At 37.6% G+C, this 27,532-nt stretch overlaps 1 protein-coding gene across 5 annotated transcripts in view; it reads right to left on the reverse strand.

Annotated features, from left to right (window-relative positions):
- LOC144285016 (uncharacterized) overlaps window positions 1-27,532 on the reverse strand; it is a 293,890-nt gene that overhangs the window by 3,528 nt on the left and 262,830 nt on the right. For all 5 annotated transcript variants that reach the window (XR_013353385.1, XR_013353390.1, XR_013353389.1 and 2 more), the window contains 2 exons: window positions 1,135-1,241; window positions 35-72 (listed from right to left, as the gene is read on the reverse strand). The gene's annotated coding sequence lies outside the window, so the exon portion shown is untranslated. The remainder of the gene's footprint in view (window positions 1-34; window positions 73-1,134; window positions 1,242-27,532) is intronic.

Below are 27,532 nucleotides of genomic sequence, written 5' to 3' on the forward strand. Positions count from 1 at the left end.
TACTACTCAGTCATCAGAAAGGATGAATACTTACCATTTGCATTGACTCAGATGGAACTGGAGGGCATTATGCTGAGTGAAATAAATCAATCAGAGAAAGACAATTATCATATGGTTTCATTCATATGTAAAATATAGGAAACACTGTAGAGGATCATAGGAGAAGGGAGGGAAAACTATTTGGGAAGTCATCAGAGAGGGAGACAAGCCATGAGAGACTCTTAACTCTAGGAAACAAACTGAAGGTTGATGGAGCAGGAGTGGGTGGAGGGATAGGGTAATTGGGGGATGGGCATTAAGGAGGGCACATGATATGATGAGCACTGGGTGTTATACGCAACTGATGAATTGTTGAACACTACATCTGAGATTAATGATATACTATATGTTGGCTAATTAGATTTACATATTTTTAAAAAAGGGAAAAAAAGATCATATCTTTATTGTTGACCATAACCAGCTCACAATGACAGGGCTAAAAGCATCAAAATTAAGGATGGAACATTTATCTAGATATTATAGCACTCTCAGGTATGTCTATCAGTGACAATTTACCTCTCAGATCACTTGATTTTAGTGATAACAATTAAGAAGCTTCCTCCTAAGGAGCAATAAATCCTGTCATGAGTGAACCCGAGTAAGCCTTGATGTCATAGGCAATACTGGGTAGGCTGACCAGAGGAGGAAGAAATAGATCACTGGGTCAAGGTTGGGGACATTCTAATTGCTTTTTCAAAGGGAGCCATATTGAGAGTTAGGGATCATCTCTGGGAAAGAAAAATGTATGATTTTTGAAACAATTTAGGGACAAGTCTACATGGACTGCTTTTAATATTTTAATTTCTATATATACTTTTTCTTTTATAGGTACAAGACTAGAATACATAAGCTTATTTAATTAAGTTAGCAAATTAATTAAAAAATATATTTGAAATATAATAATTGGGTTGGTATTAAACATGGCAAAAACTTGAAGGTAGTGTAATGCCCAAAGACTGAAGTTTGAAATATGTGCATGTCAATAATGTCTCAAAAGGAAGATCTTTGCCCTTTATTTTTTAGTATTTTTCCACGCCACCACTCACTTCTTTATATATGTGTAGCAAGTCATCACATTGTATACCTTAAACTCACCCAATGTTGTATGCCAATTGTATCTCAATGAAGCTTGTGGGGGAGGTGGGAAGGTGAGGAGGTCACCCTTACCACGGTGAGTGGACATCTTCCAATCTGCCACATGCCTGAATAGAACAAAAAGAGGAAGGACAAATTTGCTGCCTCTGCTTGAGCTGAGATATCCATCTTCTCCTACCCTTGGACATTGGTGCTCCTGGTTCTCAGGCCTTTGGACCAAAAGCACAATCATTAGAAGGAAGAGTTAACAAATTGGACTTCATCAAAATTAAAATTTTTTACTGTGCACCAAACCATGTCAAGGGGATAAAAATACAGACTATAGACTGAGGAAAAAAAAATAGTTGCAAGCTACATATCCAACAAAGGACTAGTATCTAAGACATACATTTTTAAAAACCTCTCAAAACTCCACAACAAAAAGACAAAGAATCCAATTAGAATATGGGCAGTAGACATTAAGAGGCATTTCTCCAAAATGGATGTAAAGGTGGCAAATAAGCACATTGAAAAATGTTCAGGGATCCCTGGGTGGCGCAGCGGTTTGGTGTCTGCCTTTGGCCCAGGGCGCGATCCTGGAGACCCGGGATCGAATCCCACGTCGGGCTCCCAGTGCATGGAGCCTGCTTCTCCCTCTGCCTGTGTCTCTGCCTCATTCTCTCTCTCTCTCTGTGACTATCACAAATAAATAAAAATTAAAAAAAAAAACATGCTAAAGTATTAAAAAAAAAAAAAGAAAAGAAAAATGTTCAATATCATTAGCCATTAGAGAAATGCAAATTAAAACTTTAATGAAATATCACTACCATGTATCAGAATGTGTAAAATAAATATTGGCAACCAAGTGCTAGGGAGGATGCAGAGAAACTGGATTACTCATATATTGGTTGTGGGAATGTAAAATGGTACAACCATTCTGGAAAACAATTTGACAGTTTCTTAAAAACTAAGTGAGGTACTACTATATTATTGGCCAACTATACTCCTGAGCAAGTATCCCAAAGAAATAAAGAGTTATGTTCACCTAAAAGCTGTACACAAATATCTGTAGCAGCCTTATTTGTAATGAACAAACTGGAAACAACTCAGATGCCCTTTAGTGGGTGGATAGTTAAACCATGGTAACCCATACCATGGAATATTACTCAGCAATAAAAAGGAACAAAGTAACATTACATGGGACAACTTGGATGAATCATATGCTGCGTGGTTACCCTAAAGATTACATACTTAATGATTCCATTTATATAACAAAGTTTACATGCCAAAATTATGGATATGGACAGCAAATTAGTGTTTGCCAGGGGATAAGGAGGGGTAGAGATAGGATGGAAGTAGGTATGGCTATAAAAGGGGAACATGAAGGATTCTTGTGGTGGCAATGTTCTGTATGTTAACCGTATCAATGTCAATATCCTGGTTGTGGGGCACCTGCCTGGCTCAGTTGGAAGAGCGTGTGACTCTTGATCTTGGGGTTATGAGTTCAAGCCCTATGTTGAGTATAGAGATCACTTAAATAAATAAATATTACAAAAAACATCCTGGTTGTGAAATTGTACTACAGTTCTGCATTATGTTAACATTGGAGGAAACGGAGTAAAGGGTACACAGGGTCTCTCCTATTAAGTTGCAAAACAGATTCTATAATTGTCTCATAGAATGATCTGGATAATTACCTGATAAGTCTAATTCTTTATTGCAAGCAACAGAACTTATTCTGGATAATTTCCTCAGTAAGGGAATCTGTTCAATGATATTTGGAATTTCACAAATTCCAATGGGATGGGCAGAGAGACAGAATCAAAGGCTATGCAGCAAAAAACCCAGAAACACACCCTGTTCTGGCCAACATACCTCTCCTGCAGCCACTGCTGCCCAGATCCTGTGGCTCCCATTAGTGATGCTGGGGAACAGACAACAGAAGCTCTGGCACTACATTTGCCCCAGGATTGTCCACACTATTTCTCCGATTTTTTACTTTGCAACTGATGTCTGGTGCAGGTATCTCTGATTGGTAAAACCTGTGGTATTATTATTATTACCTGATTGGTAATAGCCTGTGCCTAATTACAGGAGAGTCTGGGAGAGCACTGCCTGACTTCTGGTCCTGGAGAAGTAGGATTTATAAAATGGAAAATTCCCCAATTCTAGAAAGGTGTTCAAAGATATTTGTTATCCACAAACATGATGAATATCCACCATAAGTATAATGGCATGTTTTGCAAACAAGAGACCATTTACTTTTTGAAAATTTAAAGAAATATTTCTTTCTTTTTTTCGAGGGGGGTGGAGAAGCAGAGGGAGAGCGAGAATCCCACACAGGCTAGGCTCATGATGAACATGGAGCCCAGACAGTACTCAGTCTCATGACCCTGAGACCATGACCTGAGACAAAATCAAGAGTTGGATGCCTAATGGACTGAGCCACCCAGGTGCCCGAAGTTCATAGTTAAGCTTCTGACTCTTGGTTTCCATTGGGGTCATGATCTCAAGGTCATGAGATCAAGCCCTACACAGGTTCCACGCTCATCACAAGCCTGCTTGGGATTATATCTCTCCCTAAACCCCTACCCTCACTCCACTTGCACGCACACACACACACTCTCTCTCTCTCTAAAATAAATAGATAAAATCTTTATAAAAAAAAACACTTCAAAAAATATGCAAAAAAAAAACCACTTCAAATTCTGATGAATAGGGCAGGTAGAGAAAGGAAGCGTGCCTCTTTGATAACTTACCCATTTTCCCCCTCCGTTCTTATAATTTTCTATTTCTTGATCCAATGTTGATATATTGTATTTTTATTAAAAATTCATTAAGTTATCTTTTTATTGTATTAACTGTGCCTAACATTTTAAAAATAGCTTTAACATTTTCCCTACTGTATATTCTTTAGTTTCTAATTTTATTTTATTTTGCATTCTATTTTCTTTTTTATTACAAAAAAAATATTCCTTATAGTAAATTTGAAAATCAAAACAAGAAACAAACAAAAATGCAAAAAAGTGTCTCCTCAATAAATGGTGCTGAGAAAATTGGACAGCCATGTGCAGAAGAATGAAGCTAGACCATTCACATACAGCATACACAAAGATAAACTCAAAATAGATCTAAATGTGAGACAAGAGTCCATCAAAATCCTAGAGGGTAACACAGGCAACACCCTTTTTGAACTTGGCCACAGCAACTTCTTGCAAGATACATCCATGAAGGCAAGAGAAACAAAGGCAAAAATGAATTATTGGGACTTCATCAAGATAAAAAGCTTCTGCACAGCAAAAGCAACAGTCAACAAAGCTAAAAGACAACCTACAGAATGGGAGAAGATATTTGCAAATGACCTATCAGATAAAGGACTAGTATCCAAGATCTATAAAGAACTTATTAATCTCAACAGCAAAGAAACAAACAATCCAATCATGAAATGGGCAAAAGACATGAACAGAAATTTCACCAAAGACGACACAGACATGGCCACCAAGCACATAAGAAAATGCTCCACATCACTTGCCATCAGGAAAATAAAAATCAACACCACAATGAGATACCACCTCACACCAGTGAGAATGGGGAAAATTAACAAGGCAGGAAACCACAAATGTTGGAGAGGATGTGGAGAAAGGGGAACCCTCCTGCACTGTTGGTGGGAATGTGAACTGGTGCAGCCACTCTGGAAAACTGTGTGGAGGTTCCTCAAAGAGTTAAAATAGACCTGCCCTATGACCCAGCAATTGCACTGCTGGGGATTTACCCCAAAGATACAGATGCAATGAAACGCCGGGACACCTGCACCCCGATGTTTATAGCAGCAATGTCCACAGCAGCCAAACTCTGGAAGGGGCCTTGGTGTCCATCGAAAGATGAATGGATAAAGAAGATGTGGTTTATGTGTACAATGGAATATTCCTCAGCCATTAGAAACGACAAATACCCACAATTTGCTTCGACGTGGATGGACCTGGAGGGTATTATGCTGAGTGAAAGAAGTCAGTCGGAGAAGGACAAACATTATATGGTCTCATTCATTTGAGGAATATAAAAAAATAGTGAAAGGTAATAAATGAGAAGGGAGAGAAAATGAGTGGGAAATATCAGTGAGGGTGACAGAACATAAGAGACTCCTAACTCTGGGAAACAAACAAGGGGTAGTGGAAGGAGAGATGGGCGGGGGTTTGGGGTGACTGGGTGATGGGCACTGAGGGGGACACTTGACGGGATGAGCACTGGGTGTTATGCTCTATGTTGGCAAATCGAACTCCAATAAAAAATATACAAAAAAATGCAAAAAAGAAAACAAAAATCATTTGAAATCCAGGACTTAGTAATAACTCCAATAAACTCTCTGACAGCCATTTCCACTCATATCCCATTGGAAATGCAATTTAGGTGGATTGATTCCACCACCATACTTGGGGCAGGTCCCATTTGACCTAAGCCAATCAGAGTTCTTTCACACACACACACACACACACACACACACGTGCACACGCGCACACACACACTGCCTCACCAATGCAATTACCTCCGTTATAATCAATCAGTGCCTGGTATCCTCCTGGCCACAGTGATTGATTCAAGAGTGGTCACGTGCCCTACATCGGTCTGGGTTAAAATAGGTCCAAGATTCCCGTCTGTTAGGAGAAGCTCCCAAGCCCACCCTAATCCAGGTTTGACAAGTGTAAAGGAGAAAGATTCATCCCCACAGCTGCTAGAAGCCTGTGTAAAAGTAGAGCTTATATTCAGGAGATGGAACTAACAATGGAGAAAGAGAAATTGTGTCCTATCCCATCATTTGGTTCCTAAAATCAGATTCTCCCATGTCTAGTCACCAGGTGTTATCTCTTCTTAATTGAAGAAGATGAAATTTCTAGATTTAAGAAAATGTATATTTTCTCTCTATCCTGCTCTAGATCTACTTGTGTGGCTGTCTTGATAAGGGGTCTCCAGGACAATTCTCTTTTGGAGCCTGGGGTTTCCCAAGAAAATCCTATTTTGAAATGAAATTTTTTTAACTGTGCTTTCCAGATTGTCTTGTACATTTTCTTTTCTTTTTTTTCTTGTACATTTTCTAAAGCCTGGTACATAAATATAGAACTGGCGAATGCCACTTGATTTTAGTACAGCAGTTTGAGTTTGGGTGCCAATGCTATGTTTGAAATGTAAGGATGTTATTAGATTTGTACTATCTATGTTTAAAAGACTGGTAGATTAACTGAGGCTGCAATGCCTAAGCAATCCTGGGAAGGGTCAGAATCACACTTTGTGGTTCTCTAAAAGAGATGATCCAGGGGCTGACTGTGAATGTCTGTAACTACACGACATGAACCCCTGTCCAGGCTGTTCCTCCCGAGCTTACTGAAATTCACTTAAAGTGCTGTTCCTCCCCCAACTAAACCTGGGGGCAGCCAATTTCCTGGAAGGCTTGTAGGCTGTCAAGAGATCCCCCAACTTCTCTTGCAGCACTTCCATGCTCACAGTACCTGGGGTAGTGAGAAGCCATAAGATAATTCTTTAATTCTTTCTTTGTTTTAAGATTCTCCCCTGAGAGGTGGATGAAAGCCAGCATGCTTTGTTTATATTAAAGAGACTCACCTGAAAAATAAAGAATTCATTCTGGCACCACCCTGGAATTAGAAAGATAGTCTGGGTGAAGCACACTTCAACTCTCATTCTCCTATTTATAGTTTGCAGTTAGTACTTCCAGGGCTTGTCTGTATTTCTAGCAGGCATTTATCAGTATAGCTGTTCTCTACTGAGGTCATAGCATCTTCATTTTGTGTGAAAGCTCTAATTCCTAGCATGTATTCAAACTACTGTGTTCACTGTACCTGCCTCTGATCATGCATGATACAGAGGACCTTCCGCAGCCTCAGAGAATGCACCACCTTCTCCAGATTTCCATCCACTTCACCTTCTTGTGTAGATACTCTTTTTTTTAAAGATTTTATTTATTTATTCATGAGAGAGAGAGAGAGAGAGAGAGAGGGAGGGAGAGAGAGAAGCAGAGACACAGGCAGAGGGAGAAGCAGGCTTCATTCAGGGAGCCTGACGTGGGACTTGATCCCGGGCCTCCAGAATCAGACCCTGGGCTGTAGGCGGTGCTAAACCGCTGAGGCACCCGGGCTGCCCTTGTGTAGATATACTTGCTGTTTCTGAGTAAATTTTTTAAAAAAGTAATAAAGGTGGGGACAGGACAAAGGTATATGAATTGATCTGGTATCCAGAAGGAGACATAGACAGACAAACACATATACAAAAGAATACTGCAATTTTAGGTGCTGAGAAAAAATAAAGCAGAAACGGAGGTGGACAGAAGTGGAGGGTACTGGTAATGTAGCATCATTTTTGATAATGTGATCTGACATTTGTGCCAAAGGAGTGAAGGAGTCAACCAAGAGATGGGAGGCGGGACTTTGAACTTTCCTTTATGTCTGATGGGAAGTCACTGGACATATTTTTAAAGTATAAGCCAGTCCCCTGGGGAGGTGGTGTTGAAAAGCAGAAAGGCTGGTTAGGAGCCTATTGGAATTACTGCAAAATCCAGGCAAGAGATGATCATATGAATTAAAGCAATTGCAATAGAGGTGGTAAAAAGAAAAAGCAACTGAATTCTAGGTATATTCAAAAATAGTAACAATAGAATTACTCGATGGATTCCATGTGAGATGAGATGAGATGAGAGAGATATAGCAAGCATAATGCCTAGATTTGATACCTGAGGAGCTCTTGAATTCTGGTGCCATTTCCTAAGGGAAAGAAAATTGAGAGTAGGTGCATGTAGAGAGTTATGCTTTAAGTGTTTAAATTGAAGGATGCTTTTAAAACACTGAATTAGAGGTATTGAGTAAGAAATTAAATATAAACATCTAGAGATCATCAGAAAGATCAAAGGTAGACATAGCAAATTGGACATTTGAATTTAAGTAGATTATCTTTAAAGCCAAAGGACCAGAGGAGATCATGTAGGGATGAATCTAAGAGATCAGAACATAGGCCTTTCCAACATTTGATAACCAGAAAGAGAAGAATCCAGTAAAAAGATTAATTTGGGGAATGTTAGGATTTTGTGCATGTGTGTGTACTTTAATGTTTTTTTCATTGATAAATGCTGCAGATATCCAAGAGATATATGGAAGATGTATGAGTATCCATCCATTCAGATCTCCTTATGCACTAGAATTATTCTACAGTTATTAAACTATATTTATCAGATTTATCAATTTTCTTCTCTTCAAATAACCAGCTCTTAATTTTATGTATGATTTATACCAGTTATTTTCCATGTTATTAATTCATGCTTTTATATTATATTCCTATTTTGCTTTGGATTAGTACTTTGTTCTATTCTGGAATTTTACACTATATTAGTTTTTTTCATTAATATCTCTTTCTTATTTCTTCTTATGAAAGACCTTTAAATGAGTCCATTTTCTTCTAAACACTGTTTTGGTCACATCTCAACACATTATGCTGTGCAGACTTGTGATTATTATTATTTTAAAATAGATTTTTATTGTATTCTAAATTTTTTAAGCTAATTTTTACTTTAAAAAGTATTTTTTTTTAAATTGTATTTATTTATTTATTTGAGAGTGAGAGACAGAGCAAGCACGAGTTGGGGGAAGGGGCAGAGGGTGGAGCAAACCCCACAGAGCAGGGAGCCTGACACAAGGCTTGATCCCAGGACCCCAGGATTATGAACTGAGCTGAAGGCAAATATTTAACCAACTGAGTTGCCCAAGCACCCCTAAATAAGTGTTTTGATATCCCAAGAAATTAAGCAATTTATTAATATTTTCATCATTTACTTCTTCTTTAAATGTGTTATGATTAGAGAATGTGTTGAGCAGAATTCTTTCTATTATGTTATGGTTGGTACTTTAAAAATGTCTTTATGGCCTGTTTATGATTTTTTTTTTTTTGGTGACAGATATACACAGGTATGTTTTTTATCTTTTTCATTAAATTTCCCAACAATCTATTAAAATTGCCTGAATAAAGCTCAAGGTAGGCCCAGACTGACCAACTAACACCATAAGGACCAACAGTGGCAAAGAAAGCCACTGCAGATGACTGAACTGAATTAAAAAGTGGCTCAGCACATGTCAACACCTGGAGACACCTCTGAAGCATAAGGTTCCAGGGAACAGAAGACATCACACTGCCAGGAACTACACGATCTCTTCTACATAAGGCCACTACATTCAAGAGCAGGAGTTGCAACTGCTTTTCCTAACAAAGAGGAACAGACACCGAGAGTTAGAAAAAATGAGGAGACAGAAGAATATGTCTGAGATGAAAGAACAGGACGAAATCACAGCAAGAGATGGAAGTGAAATGGAGATAAGTAATATGCCTGAATTTAAAGTAATGATTAGAAAGATATTCACTGGACTTGAGAAAAAAGTGTAGAACATCAGTGAGACTCTCAACAAAGAGGAAAAAAATCAGAGATGAAGAATATAATAAGTGAAATTAAGTATACTCTAAATGGAATAAAGAGTAGATTAGAGGAAGCAGAAGAACAGGGACAGGGTAATGTAACCTGGAGGACAGGGTAATGGAAAGTAATGAAGCTGAGGAGGTGAAAGAAAAAAATTGTGCAAAATGAGAAGAGACAGGGAACTCGGCAACAACATCTAGCACAATAACCTTCACACTATAGGGATCTCAGAAAGAGAAGAAAGACTACGGGGGTCAGAAAATTCATTTGAAGAGGTAATAGCTGAAAATTTCCCTAATGTGGGAAGGGGAATAGAAATTCAGCTCCAGGAGGCATAGAAAGTCCCCAACAAAATCAACCTAAGGAGGTCCACACCAGACACACAGTAATAAATATGGTAAAAAGTAGTGAAGAAAGAGGATTTTAAAGAAGCAAAAGAAAAGAAAACAGTCACATACAATGGAAACCTCATGAGTCTATCTACTGATTTCTCAGCAGAAGCTTTGCAGGCCCGAAGCAAGTGGCATGTATTCTCAAAATACTAAAACGAAAAAGAATCTACAGGCAAGAATAGTCTATCCAGCAAGACTATAATTCATAACAGAAGCAGAGATAAAAGAGTTTCCCAGACAAACAAAAGTTAAAAGAATTCATGACCACTAAACCAGCCCCACAGAAATGTTAAGAGGACTCTTTGAGTGGAAAGAAAGACCAAAAGTAAAAGTAAGAAAAGTAGGAAACATACACACGCAAAAAATTATATTTGTAAAAGTCAGTCAAGAGACTCACAAAATAAAAGGATGAAAATATGACATCATATACCTAAAATATTGGAGGAGAGGAGTAGAATGGGTTCAAACTTAAATGACCACCAAATTAATATAGACTCTTATATGAAGAAGGTGTTATATACAAACCTAATGGTAACCACAAATCAAAAACCAGTAAATGCAAAAAATAAAGAGAAAGCAATCCAAGTATATCATGAAAGAAAGTCAACTAATCTTGAGAGAATAAAAACAAGGGAAGAAAGGAACAGAGATGAACTACAAAAACAACCAAAAACAAGCAACAAAATGACAATAAGTACATACTCATCAGTAATTACTTTGAACAGAAATGTACTATATGCTCCAATCAAAAGATATATGGCTATATAAAAGACTCACTTCAGACCTAAAGACACAAGCACATTGAAAGTAAAGGAATGGAGAATAATTTAGCCAGCAAATGGAAGTGAAAAGAAAGCTGGCAGCAATACTTACATCAGACAAAACAGACTTTGAAATAAAGACTGTAAAGAGAGATAAAGAAGGACACTATATAATCATAAACAGAACAAACAAGAAGATATAACAATTGTAAATTGGAGACGAATGAAAATAAAAGCACAACAGTCCAAAATCTTTGGGATGCAGCAAAGCTGTCCTAAGAGGAAAGATTTTTAACAATACAGGCCTACCTCGAGAAACAAGAAAAATCTCAAATAAGCAACTTAACCTTACACCTAAAGGAGGTAGGAAAAGAACAACCACAAAAAAAAAAAAAATTAAAAAAAAAAAAAACAATAGAAGGAAGGAAATAATAAAGATTAGAGCAGAAATAAATGAAACAGAAACTAAAGACAACCAAAACCAAAACAACAGCAACAGAACATATCAATGAAATCAGGAGCTGGGATCCATGGGTGGCGCAGCAGTTTGGCGCCTGCCTTTGGCCCAGGACGGGATCCTGGAGACCCGGAATCGAGTCCCACGTCGGACTCCCCGTGCATGGAGCCTGCTTTTCCCTCTGCCTATGTCTCTGCCTGTCTCTCTCTCTGTGTGTGACTATCATAAATAGATTTAAAAAATGAAATCAGGAGCTGATTTTTTAAAAAGATCAATAAAATGACAAATTTTTAGCCAAACTCATCAAAATGGAAAGAGAGAGAGAATAAACAAAATCAGAAATGAAAGAGAAGAAATGACAACCAACACCACAGAAATACAAAGGATTATAAGAGAATATTATGAAAAATTATATCCCAACAAACTCGAAGAAATGAATGAATTCCTAGAAGCACATAACTTCCCAAAACTGAATCAGGAGGAAATAGATAATTTGAACAGACCAACCACCAGCAATGAAATTGAATAAGTAATCAAAAAAAACTCCCTTCAAACCAAAGTCCAGAACCAGAAGGCTTCACAGCGGAATTCTACCAAACATTTAAAGAATTGTTAATACCTATTCCTCTGAAACTATTCCAAAAAGAAGAAGGAAAACTTCCAAATTCATTCTATGAGGCCAGCTTTACCCTGATACCAAAATCAAATAAAGACATTACCCAAACCAGAGAACTACAGGCCAATATCTCTGTTGCAAAAGCCTCAAAAAATATTAGCAAACTGAATCCAACAATACAGTAAAAAAACTATTCACTGGGGATACCCTGGGTGGCTCAGCGGTTTTGCGCCTGCCTTTGGCCCAGGGCGTGATCCTGGAGACCCGGGATCGAGTCCCGTGTCGGGCTCCCAGCAAAGAGCCTGCTTCTCCCTCTGCCTGTGTCTCTGCCTCTCTCTCTCTCTGTGTCTATCATAAAAAAATAAAAATAAATCTTAAAAAAAAACTACTCACTACAATGAAGTGAGATTTATTCCCAGGATGCAAGATGATTGTTAATATTTGCAAATCAATCAATGTCATACATCAATAAGAGAAAGGATAAAAACCATCCATATGATCATTTCAATAGATGCAGAAAAAGTGTTGGACAAAGTGCAACATCCATTCATGACAAAAACCCTCAACAAAGTAGGTTTAGAGGGAACATACCTCAATATAATAATGGACATATATGAAAAACCAAAGCTAATATCATACTCAGTGGTAAAAAAACAAAAAACAAACAACAACAACAACAAAAAAAAAACTAAGAGCTTTTCCCCTGTTATAAGGAACAAGACAGGGATGTCCACTCTCAACACTTTTATTCAACTTGCATTTACTGCAAGTTCTAGCTACAGCAATGAAAGAAGAAAAAGGATTAAAAGGCTTTCAGATTGGTAAAGATGATGTAAAAACTTCACTATTTGCAGATAATATGATACTATATATAGAAAGCCATAAAGACTCCACCAAAAAACTACTAGAACCAATAAGTGAATTCAGTAAGGTTGCAGGATACAAAATCAATGTACAATGTACAGAAAATCATTGCATTTCCATACACTAATAATGAAACAGTAGAAAAAGAAATTAAGAAAACAATCTCATTTTCAATTGCAGAAGAATAAAATATGTGGGAATAAACTTAATCAAGGAGGTGAAAGACCTATACTCTCAAAGCTATACAGCACTGATGAAAGAAATTCAAGACAACACAAATAAATGGAAGGATATTCCATGCTCATGAATTGGGAGGAAAAATATTGTTAAAATATCCATTCTACCCAAAGCAATCTACAGATTTAATGCAATCCCTATGGAAATATAAACAGCATTTTTCTCAGAACTAGAACAAACAATTCTAAAATTTGTATGGAACCACAAAAAACTCCTAATAGCCAAAGGAATCTTGAAAAAGAAAAACAAAGCTACAGGTATCACAATTCCAGATTTCAAATTATACTACAAAGCTGTAGTAATCAAAATGGTAATCACAAATAGACACATAGATCAACAGAATAGAACAGAAAGCCCAGAAATAAACCCATGATTATATGGTCAATTAATCTTCAACAAAGGAAGCAAGAATATGCAATAAGGAAAAGACAGTCTCTTCAACAAATGGTGTTGGGAACACTAGACAACTACACGCAAAAGAGTGACATTGAACCATTTTCTTGGACCGTAAGCTAAAATAAGCTCAAAATGGAGTAAGATCTAAATGTGAGACCTGAAACCATAATAATCCTAGAAGAGAAGACAGGCAGTAATTTCTCTGACAAGGACCATACCATATTTTTCTAGATGAGTCTCTTGAGGCAAGGGAAACAAAAGCAAAAATAAACTATTTGGGCTACCTCGAAATAAAGGAAAAGAAACAAACTACAAAACAAAAAGACAACCTACTGAATGGGAGAAAATATCTGCAAATAACATGTTTGGTAAGGGGTTAGTATTTAAAATATTTAAAGAACTTCTACAACTCCACACCAAAAAACCCCCAAGTAATCCAATTAAAATTGACAGAAGATATGAAGAGATATTTCTCCAAAGAAGACATACAGATGGCCAAGGGATACATGAATATCAGTATCACTCATTATCAGGGAAATGTAAATCAAAACCACAATGTGATATAATCTTACACCTGTCAGAATGGCTATAATAAAAAACACTAATTCAAAAGGATGTATGCATCCCTATGTTAATTGAAGCATTATCAACAGTAGCCAAATTATGGAAGCAGCTCAAGTGTCCATCAATAGATGACTGGATAAAAAAAAAAAGATGTGGTATATACACATGCAATATTATTGAGCATAAAAAATGAAATCTTGCCTATTGCAACAACATGGGTAGATCTAGAGAGTATAATGCTAAGCAGAATAAGCCAGGCAGAGAATGATGGATACCATATGATTTCACTCAATATGGTAAAAGAGACAAACCAAAAAAAAGGGAGATCAACAAAAAGACTCCTGAGAACAAACTGGTGGTTATCACAAGGGATGGGAGAAAAACGTCTCCCAACGTTGAAATACTATAGTGTATACGTGAAACTAATTTAACACTGTATTTTAAATATACTGGAATTAAAATTTTTAATGGCCTGAATAATTGGATAATTCTTATTAATTCATTTTATCCTTTCCCACCCTAAGAATCACTACTCTGTTGGAGGAAATCCAGACCAAGCAGAATTACATTGAGGGTCTTGGTGCTACAAGTATGAGGAGTTTGTTTCCCACACAGTATGAGGTGCTATTGCCCCTAACATTATTTGCGGTGGCTGGAAGGCGGGGGCACTCTTAGGTCCTGAGGGGGAAATACATCGCAATACAAGCATCCATCCAGAAACTGGAAAGAACTCAAATACAAAAGCCAAACTTGCACCTAAAGGAGCTGGAGAAAAAACAGAAAATAGATCCTACACCCAGCAGGAGAAGAAAGTTAATAATGATACGAGCAGAACTCAATGAAATAGAGACCAGAAGAACTCTGGAACAGATTAACAAAACCAGGAGTTGGTTCTTTGAAAGAATTAATAAGATAGATAAACCATGAGCCAGCCTTATTAAAAACAAAAGAGAAAAGACTCAAATTAATAAAATCATGAATGAGAAAGGAGACATCACCATCAATACCAAGGAAATACAAATGATCTTAAAAACTTATTATGAGCAGCTATATGCCAATAAATTAGGCAATGTAGAAGAAATGGACGCATCTCTGGAAAACCACAAACTACCAAAACTGGACCAGGAAGAAATAGAAAACCTGAACAGGCCGATAACCAGGGAGGAAATTGAAGCAGTCATCAAAAACCTCCCAAGACACAAAGTCCAGGGCCAGAGGGCTTCCCAGGGGAATTCCATCAAACGTTTAAAGAAGAAACTGTACCTCTTCTACTAAAGCTGTTCGGAAAGATAGAAAGAGATGGAATACTTCCAAACTTGTTCTGAGGCCAGCATCACCTTAATTCCAAAACCAGACAAAGACCCCACCAAAAAGGAGAATTATAGACCACTATCCCTGATGAACATGGATGCAAAAATTCTCAACAAGATACTAGCCAATAGGATCCAACAGTACATTAAGAAAATTATTCCCTGTGACCAAATAGGATTTATCCCCGGGATAAATGGCTGGTTCAACACTCGTAAAGCAAGTCCAGCCTGGAGTTGGAAGAGCAAGGGAGAGAACATGGGTGGAAGCATTTTAGACTGTCATGTAGTCTAAGGATGCTTGGAAAATCATTGAGGAGTCTCCAAGCTGGTGTTTCAATCAGAGGAATCCCTTGTCTTCAAGAATGGGTGTGCCTACGGGAGCAGCCCGTGGGTGCCAGAGCCTCCCACGGTGATGGATTCCACAGCCCAGCAGCTGGAGCTCTCCTCACTGTACTGGGAGGCCTGCAAGGAGAGTTCTGATGACTGCCACACTCTCCTTCATTACAAAGTTTTCATTAAAATGTTTTAGTGCTACATTGTTTGATTGAATGTAAAATTGTTAAAGTGTTCTTTTCAATTGTACCTTTTCATTATCTTATCTAGTGACTATTATGATTAATAACTTATGAATTGTCTTCTATTATGTTGAATATCATTTATACTTCCCCTATAATTTAGTAGTGTCTTAGCTCTTCTATTTTTAAACTATAAGTTGGTTTTGCTTTTAAACATAGAATGAGGGATGCCTGGGTGGCTCAGTGGTTGAGCATCTGCCTTTGGTTCAGGGCATGATCCCAGAGTCCCAGGATCTAGTCCCATATCAGGCTCCTTGCATTGAGCCTGCTTCTCCTCCCTCTGCCTGTGTCTCTGCCTCTCTCTCTCTCTCTCAATCTCTCTCTCTGTCTGTCTCTCATGAATAAATAAATAAAATCTTAAAAAAAAATAAACATAGAATGAGACCTTTTCTTTGAGAGGTGAATTTTATCTTTTTAAGAATGTCTGAAATCGGGATCCCTGGGTGGCCCAGCGGTTTAGCGCCTGCCTTTGGCCCAGGGCGCAATCCTGGAGACCCGGGATCGAATCCCACGTGGGGCTCCCGGTGCATGGAGCCTGCTTCTCCCTCTGCCTGTGTCTCTGCCTCTCTCTCTCTCTCTCTCTCTCTGTGACTATCATAAATAAATAAAAATTTTAAAAAATTACAAAAAAATGAATGTCTGAAATCCACTCTACTGAATTTTCTCCCTCCTATACTTGTTATTCTATTTTGCTTTAACAATTATGCCTTTTTATACGTAGACTATATTTACATATACTCTTTTTCTAAAATGGGTTAGATATCTTTATTTAACTCAATTCTACAAGGTTAACTAACATTTTTTTAAATTTTTATTTATTATTTATGATAGTCACAGAGAGAGAGAGAGAGAGAGAGAGAGAGGGAGAGGCAGAGACACAGGCAGAGGGAGAAGCAGGCTCCATGCACCGGGAGCCCGACGTGGGATTCGATTCCGGGTCTCCAGGATCGCTCCCTGGGCCAAAGGCAGGCGCTAAACCACTGCGCCACCCAGGGATCCCATTTTCATCTTTATTTATATTAAACATCCAAAATAGAAACTTTGGACTTCTTGCTCCTACACAAAGTTTCGCACTAATTGTTCATGTCTGAATGTATATTTTATTCATTCTGTTTCTTGACTTCACATATGGTTTTGAGTCCAGCATTATATTGACCATGACATCCACCCTAGAGTAGCTGTCAGAGTTTTAAATTAAATCTTTTCAATACGAGTTTCCCACGCAGTAAGCTGCTAAAAATAACTTTTAAATGATCCTTAGAGATAAAATATGTGGTAAAAAAAATCTGTCTCTGGCCTTTGGACCTCTAAAATATCATTCTACTTTTTTTTCCAAGTGATTGATCAGTTATTTTTAAAAAATGGTCTTTGGGGGAATAGATATTTCTAAGAGCTGACAAATACTTCCCTACTTCAGGATTTTATAATTGAGGTTCTAAAAGTTGTAGGCATCCTAATTTATAATCTTTTGAATATTGTCAGCTCCTTTTTAGATTCATATATCATCATTATACTGCCATTGAAATGAAAGGTGGGAGCTAATAAATCGTCCTTTTTTTTTTTTTCTCTGTTATTAGCCAGTATGTTTTTGGTTGTGAAGAACAGAAACCCAACCTGAACTAATTTAGTCAGAAAAGGAGACTGCAAGAAAGGAAGCAGGACAGAAGAATAACTGTGATCATGTTCTCTCCATCTCTCATCACAGCTTCTTTCTAATATTGTCTTCATGTTCTTCTGCCAACTGGCCTCCTCCACATAGGTGGTGACGGCTCTAGGGATGCATGTTCCTTAATTCCCACCATCAAAGAAGTAATGACTCTCCTTCTCCTCATGTTCAGTATGAAAAATGCCAAGAAAGGGCTGTGATTGGGTCAGGGAGATACCTACATCACCAGTTACAATTGGGGTAAGTTGGTGGTCTTTAAGTAATTGGCTTAGCTTGGGGTAGGTGCTTCCTTTACGACCATCATTTGTGATCAGGAGCATAGAGTTGAAAAGAAAATTGCATATTGTTTAAGCCAAATGTTTGCAAAAAGGAAAGAAGCCTTTCCCAAGAGAGGGGGAGGGGGGCTGCCCCAGGGAAGGGAGGAAGGAGTTTTAGGCAAACAAAACAGTCCCTATTCATTATATAACTTTTGCTGATTTGAAATCACCTATTCAGGGATTCTCTTTAAACCCAAGGCAGATTATTATACACCATTCTCAAGTCCAGTCAGTTTTATTACTTCATTTTAGTCCAATTATACTTTTACTACATAGGGCTTCATTTACTAATATATCCCTCAATTGGGATTTTCAAGGTTAACAATATTTTTCTTTTTAAGCATTAACAAATAATTCTTGGGATCCCTGGGTGGCGCAGCGGTTTGGCGCCTGCCTTTGGCCCAGGGCGCGATCCTGGAGACCCGGGATCGAATCCCACGTCAGGCTCCCGGTGCATGGATCCTGCTTCTCCCTCTGCCTATGTCTCTGCCTCTCTCTCTCTCTCTGTGACTATCATAAATAAATAAAATTAAAAAAAAAAAAAACAAATAATTCTTAAAACATCAAATAAGATAGCTAATGTGAAGTAAAATGTGAATTTCTGGCCTTTGCCCATTTCCCCAGATTCAAAATACATAATGAGGTGGGGGACAGGGTGGTGAAATAGATGATGGAGATTACACTTGTCCTGATGAGAACTAGGTATTGTATGGACATGTCAAATCACTGTATTGTATACCTGAAATGCCTATTACACTGTATGTTAACTCACTGGAATTTAAATTAAAACTTAAAATAATAAAGAAAGTACATAATGATGTTTTGCAACTTTCTTTTTCTTCTTTATTTATTTTAAAGTACTCAGTTTTACACATCAGTATACAAAGCATTCCCTTCTATTTAATGGACGCATAATATTCCATTGTGTGGATATACATAATTTGTTTAATTAGTCCCTTTTTAGTAGGCATCAAAGTGTCTTCTAGCTTTGTTATTCCAAAGCAAATGATACGTATGTGTACATTTCCCACAGGGGTACACATATTCTTGTGAATATATCTCTGTACCCTTGTGTGAGTATAACTAGAAAAATGATTCCTAGAAATGGATAGCTGGGTCAAAGAGTATGCCAACAATATTCTTAATTACTCTATTATGGTTAATCATTAAGTTACTGTCTTTTTCATTCTAACCTGTCCTAACTGCTACAATTCCTCTCATTTTTTTTGCTAATAGATATTTTCTATTCTTTACATTTTGATCGTGGTTTTTGAAGTCATTCCATTACAGAGAAATTAGACATTTTTTCTAGAAGTCTATGAAATTATCTTATTGTGCTAGAATATTTTTCTTGCCTCATTTTTTCATATCTACTGTCAGTTTTAGATATTGATGCTTTTATCCATTGAGGCTTTGTGTGGGAATTTTACTGCGTTCATTAGATAAAGGAATCTGTGACCAGTAATTCTGCAATTTTTGATGATGTCTCCAGTTAAGTGTTTTTAAAAATATACTCCGAAACACCATCTACCTGAAATACATCATTGTACTTTCCAGAGAGCCTGTTTTAAACTCTATCATCAAAAGATTTCCTATTTCATTTAAAAGTTAGGATAAAACCCAATCTCAACAGATCCTACCTAGCATACCTGAATGTGAATCTGGTTCCTCAAGACCACTGTTAGGACATCACAGTCATAGGGATACAATCTCTGAGAAGGTATGTGTCTGGACTAATGAATCCGTATCCTGCTGTCTTTGGTCCTTGTTTTGGTTCTGTGTGCTTCTTCTCCCCAACATGCTTCTTAGATTGTGAACTAGCACTGCTGAGTGCTTTTAGTAGGGCTTCCCTGTCTACTTTCTATGAGTTGCCACTTTATCCAGCTTAATAAAATTGCCTCCAATAAATAAATAAATAGATTAAAGGAAGTCTAATGGACTTCCGCTGAGTAAAATGCCTAGGTTTTATTTTGTACATGGACTTTGGGACATTTATGTTGCCTGCTTGATGGCTTCTTTTGTTATTTCCTGATCCTAGCCAGATTCTGGAAAGGTGAAGTGATTCTCTAGTTGAATTTTGGATGAACAAGATCTTACTATATATATATATATATATCACACATAGAGAATTTGGATTATAGAGTATCCTAAACACAAAGTTTTTTTAAGCGCTGGAATATCAAAGAAAAAACAAAACAATACTCAAATATTAAAGCATGAAAACATACTCACGTGGCTTAAAATTTTAAAAATACTTTAAAACATTTTTCTCCCCATCTGTTCCCCAGCCACCTGACTTCCCTTCCCCAACAGGTAACCAATGTTATCAATATTCTACTATAGTTTATAGAGATATTTTAAGCATATATGTGCAAATTCTCACAAATGCATTTTTCTCTTTTGTACAAATGGCTATGTATTAAACACATGTCCTACACCTGGCAAAATATCTTGCCCATCATTATATATATATATATATATATATATATATATATATACACACACACACACATTATTTTATATATATACATAAGGGATCACTCTTTTTGCTTTTCCTTTTTCAGTTGGTCCAGATTATTCTACCGTATGGATGTGCCATTGTTTATTTTACTGTTTCCTCACTCATCAATATTTAAGTTGTTTTCAATTTGTTGCTTTTACAACCAATGGTGCATTTTAATAACCAAATACATACACATAATATCCCTGTGGCAGAATATGTGAATGACAATTCCTAGAGGAAGAATTGCTAAGATAAAAGGGTACAAAAGCACTTGTAACTTTGATAGATATTACAAAACTGGCCTTTATGCAGGTTATTTCATGGTATACTACCTTTTTTCCCATGGTGTGTTTTGATATTTGTCAATTTAATAAGTGGAAATGGTATTTTAATGTCATTTTAAATTGCATTAATCTCCTTATAAGCAAAGAGGATGATATTCTGATATGTTCTTATCTTTTGCCCATCTTTTCCTTTTTATTGATTTGTAGAAGTTCTGTATACACTAGGCAAATCAACCTTTCATCCCAGATATATTTCTCAGTTTGTGATTTGTCTATTTACTTTGTTTTGGGTGGTATTAACCACACTGGTTTTCAAAAAGTTCTTCATAAAGTCAGACTTGTCAATCTTTTTTTTTTTTTTTTACTTCTATGCTTATGTTATACTTAGAAAGGTCTTATCCATTCCTTTATATATTCTTTTATTTCCTATTTCAATTTATGGTTTAATTTTTACAATTAAACCTCTGCCCAACTTAAAATTTAAAACTTAAAATTTATTCTGATAGGCAGAAATGGATGCAAGTTAATTTTTTCTCTAGATGGTCACCTAATTGTCTCTCCATTATGTTAAATAATCCACTTTTCCCAAATGGCAATACTTGAGTGTTTTGATTATAGCTACATACTGTGTTTTACAGGGTTAGTTCCTCCTCACCCTTCTCTTTCAGATGGTTTTTAGCTATTTTTTCTTGCTTATTTTCCATATACAAACTTTAATCAGCTTGTCTAGCTAAAAAAGGAATACAACTGATTTTTTAAATTTTTTTTCTTATTTATTTATGATAGTCACACACAGAGAGAGAGAGAGAGAGAGAGAGAGAGAGAGGCAGAGACACAGGCAGAGGGAGAAGCAAGCTCCATGCTGGGAGCCTGACACGGGACTCGATCCCGGGTCTCCAGGATCACGCCCTGGGCCAAAGGCAGGCGCAAAACCACTGTGTCACCCAGGGATCCCTACAACTGATTTTTTAATTGGAACTATATATTCTTATGGATAATGTTAGGAGAGAATTGATATCCTTGTTTGTTGATTCCACCTTTCTATTTGTTCACATTTCTTTTATGTTTCTTAGGAATATTTTGAAGTTTTCTTTATGTAAATCTTGACCTTCTCAGCTTTATTCCTAGTAATGTATTATTATTTCTTTGCTGTTGAAACTTTTGTAAATGGGGTCCTTCTCATCCATCACTTCTTTTAATTGGAACCTTTGGTATGTGTGAAGATTTTGATATCTGAGTATAAATTTCATAGCCAGCCATGTTACTGAGTTACCTTACTGTTTCTTAGTTTATCTTCTTGACTTTTCCAAATATACAATCAAGTTATTTGAAATTAAGGTTAATTTTTTCATATCTTCATTTCTAATATTTTACACCTGCATTTTTGGCTCTTGTCTAATTGCATTGGCTAACATGCCAGAAGTTTTAATTCATTTACTCAGACTTGGAGAAGTATATACATTTAAATTAAAGATATGCCATTTCATGAAACATGTAATCTGTGATCCATCTCTTCACCAGGAGCACAGAGAAGGTGAAACTCTAAAAAGAGGGTCTGAGCAAAAGGAAGTCCTGTATAAACTCTGAGCCCACAGGCAACAATCCCTTCCCAATTAACCAAATTGCCTCTAGGAAGTGCAAAAACTGATAACTAATGTCTTTGCTGACCTCTTCTGGCTAATATGAAATCAGTCAGAAGATGGCAGATTTGATAATTTTTCCTAAGAGTTTTCCTGGACTGTCTGTCTGAAAAGATTTTCCAATATTCCAAAAGTAAATTTTTTTAAAGATTTTATTTATTTAATTGAGAGAGAATGCCAGAGACAGATGGAGCAGAGGGAAAAGAGAAGAGGGAGAAGCAGACTCCCCGCTGAGCAGAAAGCCTAACGTGGACCTCTGACCTGAGCCAAAGGAAGAAGTTTAACTGACTGAGCCACCTAGGCACACTCAGAAGTTATTTTTAAATTCCATACTTTTCCTTAATTTCCCTGTCTCTTTCTTTTCTTGTCTTTTTTATAAAACTTCCACATCTTTAGCTCCCCCTTTCCTCCTTCAGATTTCTGGCTGTTTCCACATCCCTGTATCCACAAGTATTATCCCTATTTCTGTACTCCAAACTCATTCAATCCTTGGAATAGGGCAATTGGGAAGTCAATGCTCACCTTGGTTGGAGCAGTTTCACTGGACAATGGGGAGGAGAATCCATCTTGCTGTGGGTGAATAAGTGAATAGAAAGTATGGAAGTAATAACAATGGGTGTGTAATTCTATTTCAGGAAACTTGGCTGCAGAGGAAATATAAGATTGAATGGTAATTTAATGGTTAAGAAAGAAGAAAAAAGCATATTCATTCATTCATTCATTGTCTAGAGTGTGAAGTAGCCATGCAAATGCACCTCTAATATCTCTAATAGCAGGGTTTGTAACTGATTAACAGCCCCAGCTGCTGTGCTCTGAAAAGCTTTTCATGCTGCGTTGTAGCATCACATAGCTACTCCCCACTGATGATTGCGGGTGGCAGGGTACTAAAGCAGGTCTTCTGTTCCTGGGACGTTTAGGACAGCTCAGATGGGTGAGTTAGGTTCAAGAATAACCCAACGCTTTGTTGAACTTTATTAGGATGGTGCACTGTGTCAGACTTTGTCACCCAACCTTCTCACCTGCCCTCTCTCCTTCACAATGCTCATACTTGTATGATGATCTAATGGCTCTCCCTAACTTCCCAGCCCCAGGATTCCTCTCTTTTCTTCCTCATAGACATTTTCCCTAAGAAATTTCTTGGACTTCGGATACTGCTTTGTGTCTACTTCTTGGAGGACCCAGTCCAACACAGTGGAATGACATTGAGTGGGTTTGAAGAATAAGAACAAGGATGGAAGAAGAAAACTTGATTTCCCTTTACTTTTTCTGCAGATTCTGCTCCAGACTTTCTAGTTTTTGTGTATCTGCCAGCCACATGTTCAGCTACCTTATCACAGCTCTACTCTCATTATCTTCATTCTCTCTATGGGATCCCTGACCTTGTCCCAACTCTGAACTTTCCATCTAGCTTTCAACCTAAGAAAACCAAAGTCACCTAAGTAAAATTGGTGCACTCCAAGGTGGGCAACATCATACCTTCCCATGGTTTTGCTTCTGTTGGGGAAATGTTGCTCATTTTCTGATTGCCTACATAATGACATATTGAAAGGGTCCTTTTTCTTGTCCTAGAACTTCAAAGGCCAAAACTCAGGAAATAGGTATTAATGTACCACAAAATTGAAAGGAGAAATACCAGACACCATTCTGCAAGACTTATTAAAAATGGAATGACCTAGAGTGCCTGCGTGGCTTAGTTGGATAAGGGTCCAACTCTTGGTTTTGGCTCAAGTCATGGTCTTAGGGTCATGGGATCAAGCCCCACAGCAGGCTCCACACTCAGCAGGGAGTCTGCTTCTCTCCCTCTCTCTTTCTCTCCCTCTGCCCCTCCTCCTGCTCATTCTCTCTCTTTAAGATAAATAAATGAAGTCCATTTTTTAAAAAATGGAATGACCTTCATTATACCACCAAACCAGGCTATGAAAACAAAAGACAAGCAGTTTCTAGTGGGAAGACATTCGAAGGGGTAGAGTTTGGTAGTCCTTGCTCTGCCCACCCCAACAAACCCTAGGTAGGTAAAGGTACTCTCCAAGGTGACACCCCCATAGAGATAAGAAATGAAGGAGTAGTGTGTTATTTATTCCATTCCTTGATTGGATGCCAAACCCCACAGATCCACCCTGGTGCCACTAGAGGAGCAGCATGGTGATAAAATTCTAGGAAGAAATGAACACCTATCCTCAGAGTTTGAGAGAACAGAGAGAGCTTTGCCTCATCACAGATGGGGATGATAACAAGCCTGCATTCCTATCATTGATACGGCAAAAGGGGCATATAGATACAGAAGGTATGAGCCATCTTGAAGGTTCCTGGTCAAAGAGGGCTACCTCCTTGCATGAGGACATTCTGGCACTGAGAGGCTCTAAGTTGAACAAGCAGAGGAGGAATTGGAGGGAGAGTCACTAAGCAATGTGAAATATATAAGAATATATAAGAATGTACCCAATGAGAACCCCTGCCCCACAAAGGGCATCAGTAGGTACAGAAAAGGATGATCAGCTCCAGGCAAGATATAAGGACTGCAGTCTCTTTCTCTAACCTCTTCTTCCCTATCCTGACACCAGAAGACTCAGGGCAGAGATGGAGAATTGGAGGAGACCAACAAGAAGGGGTGAGAGAGCAAACCATTCCTGTCTCCACCTGCAGGTCTCTGAGGTTCAGGTCAGACATGACCAGGGGGGAAGAAAAACTTTAAATGAGATGAAACATTGAAGTTCTAATATAGACTAGGATGCATGGTTTAGCACCTAATAATAGGTCTTCATGAACAATATGAAGCTGTTTTTGTAAGAAAAGTGACTGGAAAATTGTAGGATCTACCCTAAATGTCACACAGAAGAAGGGAAGAAAGATCTGATGGAGCATGTTGGAAGCAAAGGTTGAAAGAAAAATAAAGCTATTTCTTATTTCTATCCTATTAAATTTAGCTCCTTTAATAATTTGGCTACACACATGTTGAGATGTCTTTATACAAAAAGGCAGGGATTAAAAGGACCAGCATAACCAAGTTAATCAAAGTGTAGTTGGGCCCTTTCAAGGGAGCCCTATGTATATTATTCCTAAGTCATGACATTCTTTAGGGAGAAGGATCTTCTAGTACTAGGAATTCCTCTAATTTTGTGGGCAGTCTAACTGTGTGGCCCTCATGGATCACTGTAATTTCTAAAGCCATGGGGCTCAGACAGGGGAATAGTCAGATTCCCTCTTCTTTCAATCTCCAGAAGCATTCTTTGTGACTTGTTTCTGGTACCGCAAAACCAATCATATTCATTCTGATCTGGCCAAAGCTGTATATATTTAGGAATATGAAAAGCATACTGTTCTACTTAATTATCATGTATAATTTTAAATATTAGCTAGTTATGATAAATTAGTGGTTGCTTGGCAACCAATGGGCTGAGATTTTGAAAGGAAGAACTCCATTACTCTTCAAATCAGAACAGCAAGATTTGCGGAAACATCCTGAGTTCTGTTGAATTCTTTATGATGGAACCAAACCCTGGGACAGACAAAGGGGAAAACAAGGGAACACTCACATTTTACAGCTTAGTTAATTTTAGGAGAGTAGAGAGGAAGTAAATTGCATCTCATCTCCTAGCTTGGGTTAGAACTGCCCAATTTGAGAACAAGTACTAATTAGCTGAAAGTAAAGCTCAGCTGTGACTTGGCTAAAAATGGGATCTCTTGCAAAAATGCACTGTAAAACTGAGTGCGGTGAATCTGATTCACTTTGCATGTGAAAACTGGACTCATACTGACAAAACAACATGTGGGGAAAGAGTTTTAGAGCATTTTCAAAAACTTTGAGGCATTTGGTTGGAGAAATGACCAGCTAGCTTTCCCATAATACATCCAGAAATAAAATCCAGACTGGCATTTTTGGCTCAGACTCTTTTGATGAGGGTATCTCCAGCTAACATTAACCTGACTGGCTAAGAGTCAATCTAATAACCAAGAAAAGGATCTGGGAATAAGAACAACATTTTTTTAATAAAAGAAAGAGATGGAAAACAGACTCTGGATAATTTGGAAGCTTTTCAAGTCAGTTTTGGGAATCCATACAAACTCTGGAGAAAATTTAAGCATTCATTCTAAAGCTTACATTAGCAGTCACTCAAAACTATTCAAATGACTGAATGGTGAATTAACAAACGTTTTATTTTGAAAATCCTCTATACTTAACTTTTGACTGAATTGCAAATTCTATTGGAGCAAGCAAGGTAGTTGTGATTAAGATGTTTAAATTAGCCTTTTGTGACTTTCTGCATTAGCCATACAAATACAATTTCCTATAATGTTGGAGGCGTACTAAATTGATGTTAACATTTGGTCATCATGCACATGGATAATATACCCTGAAAAGATATAGAAGATGCTGGCAAGAGAGGCATGCCTTAAGGCAGAGGAACTGGATGGCTGGGGAGGGAAGGAGATTGCTTTCAACTTGCTCTTTTTGTTTTGATTTGATTTTTTACTTTTTGTTTTGATTTGATTTTTACTTGCTCTTACAATTCTGTACTTTTTGAACTTTATACCATGTGAATTTATTAATAATTCAACAAAGAAACACAATTTAAAATAAACATTAAAATTAAATTTTAAATGCATGTAGTTCAGAGAAAAGCAATATGAATATGTAGTGGAAAGAACAGGATCTAGAATTACAGTCCTGAATTTGAATCCCATCTTATCTTTTGGGTACTTAGGACATAATGGGCAAGTTCTTCAGCATCTCTGCCTCTCCTTTTTCCTTAGCCTTAACCTGGGGCACAACACTTCATTTACGTGGTAGTGATGAAGATGGAGGCAGCAAAGTCCCCATGACACACCTGCTCCATGGTGTGGACTTCACAGGCTGTGGTTACATAATTAATAGCACTCATTATATCCATAAAAACAGGTTAAATTCTACCACCCATAATCCCCACAGAGACCATAAACCTGGTTAAATATGTATCTGAGAACTTGGTTTTCTCAGGCATAACAATCTGGGTTTTATAGTTCTAACTATGACCCCAGTATTTGTCCCTAGGTCCTCAGGTCTTCTGGAGGGAATCAATATAACATTGAATCTTCTTCATTTATTCTAATTTCTTCAGGCCATAATTCAATCTAGCTTTATTTTTTTTTTACTTTTATTTTTCAAAGATTTTATTTATTTATTCATGACAGACAGAGAGACAGAGAGAGGCAGAGACACAAGTCGACTCCAGGCAAGGAGCCCGATGCGGGACTCGATCCCCGACCCCGGGATCACGCCCTGAGACGAAGGTGGACGCCCAACCGCTGAGCCACCCAGGCATCCCTCAATCTCGCTTTTAGCAATTAGTTCAGTTCTGTTTTCCTATTCATGGAAATACACACTGTTATCATTCT

Source organism: Canis aureus, chromosome 15, assembly GCF_053574225.1.
Source record: "Canis aureus isolate CA01 chromosome 15, VMU_Caureus_v.1.0, whole genome shotgun sequence".
Lineage (NCBI taxonomy): Eukaryota > Metazoa > Chordata > Mammalia > Carnivora > Canidae > Canis > Canis aureus.